The following is a 3,133-nucleotide window of genomic DNA, read 5'->3' as shown; positions in this document are numbered from 1 at the left end:
AATATGCTTTTTATTGTGTATTTTAAGTTTTAAGTTTGTTAATTTATTATTATAACACAGCAATAATTAAAACTAATACTCCAACATCGGAGCAAGTGGATGAGGTATTCGACAAGGTGACATCCTCGGCGCCTTGTTGTTTAATCCTCATGGATAAAATAATAGACATAGTATGTAAAGTGAAGAATGGTTAAACTATGAGTGGCAAAAATCAAGATTATGTGCTATGCATATGATGCGGTCCTGCTGAATGATATTAAGGATGGCCTACATTGATTAATACACGCATTTAAACATGCAACTCTCAATAAGCAAGATCAAGACCATAACAATAGCAAAATAACAGAGTTAAAAATCCTAAGAACAATATCGGGTAATTTGCTGTGTGGTACCATGGATATAGAGCTATTAGTGCTGAGGATATGGAGAGGTTGGAGCTAACATGTGTCTTAGATGGATAACATCAGATTTGTCAAGATGACTAGGAATAGAAGCCATTTCGATGTCAAGGCGACCACCAAGACGAGTATTGGCAGCACAAGTATAGGGCTTTCGCCTGGCACCTAGTAGATAGGAAGTTGAACAAGAAGGGAGGAAAGTGTATGGATTGTTTATTGACTTGAAGGCTGCATTAGATAACGTGGATAGAGAGGAATTGTGGGAAGAAATGAGGAGGAGAGATATCACAGAACAATTGATAGGGATGGTAAAGGAGATGTACAGGTGAAGTGAGGTATTCTGGACGACAAAGGGATTGAGACAGGGGTGCTTAGTCCCACACTATTTGCAATATATACGGCGGACTTGGAAAAGAGACTTGTGAAGGGGCAAATGGGTGGGATGGTGATAGGAGGAACAAGGAGATGATGAGATCCCTGGAAAGATATTTTAAAGCGAAGGGGTTGGAGGTAAACGTCGAGAAAACAAAGATAATGAATGTTAAAATTGTTAATCTTACTTTCCACTATTGATGATTAAATAATAGTATATTATTCAACAAGCGTATAATGGCGGCTGCTACCCACGAAGTTGTAATCTGAGTGATATGAGTAACATCCATTATACGCAACTATTTAATTTTGAAAAAAAAATCAAAAAAAGAAGGAAAAAAACTTGATAGACATTTCAGACATAGCCTTAATATAAGAAAGCTGTCATTTCTGTAATATTTTATTTTTTGATTAGTAGGTCGTGTCAGAACTGTGGAATAATGGCTTCATTATTCAACAACAACTTGTCTGTCATGCGAGTAATGCGTGTCATTACCCGTCAAAAATCAAATGTATAACGAATAGATAATCCAATAGTTGTAGATAAAAATTTTTATTGCACTTTAAAATGGAATTCTTTTTATTTATTTCCTTTACCGGTTTCGGTTTATATTAAACCATCTTCAAGAATTTCACGAATTTTTGCAGGCAAAGGTTGTTTTAGCATTTTGGCATAATTCAACAAGTATATTTTCGGCTTTAGTTTGGTAGCCAATATTCGTCAATACTGTATAAGTATTATAATTAAATGAGAAAAAAAAAGTATTATAATCTATGGTCAATGCAACTATAATAACATGAATCATCAGCATCGGTGGTTCAATGGTAGAATGCTCGCCTGCCACGCGGGCGATCCGGGTTCGATTCCCGGCCGATGCATTTTTTTTAAAATCTTTTAAACCATTCGGCAATAGTATATGCGTTGTAGTGATTTCCATTTTTAAATATAACACTGTATCCGGTATAATCCGCTATATAGATAAGCAAATATCAATGAAGAAACTTTTCCTCTTCTTCTTCCTCTTTTTAATGCCTTTGCCTTGTACTTTATAATCTAGAATCTAGAGACATGACTGGGATGAATTCCAGTTTTCATACCATCTTGTGGAAGTCTGTTTGATCTTGGGATACCATCCCTTTCAATTTTCGGCAATATGTTGTCATCCATCCGCTCAACATAGTCCCTCCATGAGCGACGTCTGGTTCGGGATCATCGAACTATATCTTGGACATCGCAGAATTCTCTGATGCCTCCGCTCCTCTTATGGTCCCGCAGGGTATAGCCCGCTATGGATGGTAGGCTCTTTATCTCTGCTGCTCGAATGATTCTTTTTGTTGTAGAGTTTTCAATCCTTGTTTCCACAATGTAAGTCATAACAGGTCTTACGCAGGTCTTGTATATACGGATTTTACTTTGTATGGTCATGTGTTTGTTTCGTCATATTATATACAATTGAGCAAATATTTGTCATTTAGCTTATGGGCACTTAGATACGAATCGTACGATTATGGGAGCAATCGGATCATCTTATCTGCAGAAGATGAGAATTTCATTGAGGCCCCTAAGAAACATTTTTATTATAACGAATGGAGTGAATTGTAAATGAATCATCAATTTTGCTTCTTACAATATGTATAGTTTCTGATTATACAGTAGTTGAAGTATTTCTGCTTTCTCATGTAGTTGAAGCCGTTCTCCGTGCTTCTATGTATATCTTTTGATTCCTTTCTTGGCCGTTGAGATATATAGGTCTGTGTCTATCATTGCACTACATACCAAGACTTCCCATATAGATTTCAAGATCAGATTGTATATCATAGTTTTGTACAGTTATCACGGTTTTAGACGGGTGAGTAACCGGGTTTCAACCATGTTTGAATTAATCGTTTCTGTCACATCTTGTTGAAAAAAGAAAGTTCTGAAAATTCCCAATACCATTAAAATGATGGGCTTTATTGCTCATTATGATGACTTGATAAACATGTTAAGCATTTCTTGACAAAACGTGAGATGTTGTAGATGATGAATACTAAATATCAACTCGAGTGAGTTGAAGGCCACCATCTTCATCTCTCTATCTCCTTCACAACCTGAGTACAATGCGTTCCAAAAACCTGCCACCTCAATATGCAATTAAAAAGCATCACGTTTGCTTCCACTTCGTGCAATACTGTATCGTCTGCGAACGTAGCTAATGTTATCGCTGATGTACTGGACATACACTAGAGGCCCAACCCTGAGACATTCTTACTTGCACATCCTTTTAGTCTGCATATGCATCCTCTAGTTTAACCCCAAAGAGTCTGTAGGTTATGCATGATGTTAAAATTTCTACATCTTGTTTTGGCAACTTTATGAAATA

General features: G+C 36.5%; 1 non-coding gene across 1 annotated transcript; it reads left to right on the top strand.

Moving 5' to 3' along the window:
* The first annotated feature begins 1,578 nt into the window (after positions 1–1,578).
* On the top strand, positions 1,579–1,649 carry TRNAG-GCC (transfer RNA glycine (anticodon GCC)). Its single transcript has one exon. It is a non-coding gene; the product is annotated as a tRNA-Gly (tRNA).
* Positions 1,650–3,133: the final 1,484 nt, after the last annotated feature.

Source organism: Onthophagus taurus, chromosome 3, assembly GCF_036711975.1.
Source record: "Onthophagus taurus isolate NC chromosome 3, IU_Otau_3.0, whole genome shotgun sequence".
Classification (NCBI taxonomy): Eukaryota; Metazoa; Arthropoda; class Insecta; order Coleoptera; family Scarabaeidae; genus Onthophagus; species Onthophagus taurus.
The sequence above is the reverse complement of the archived record's forward strand: the minus strand, read 5'-3'. Positions and strand labels throughout refer to the sequence as shown.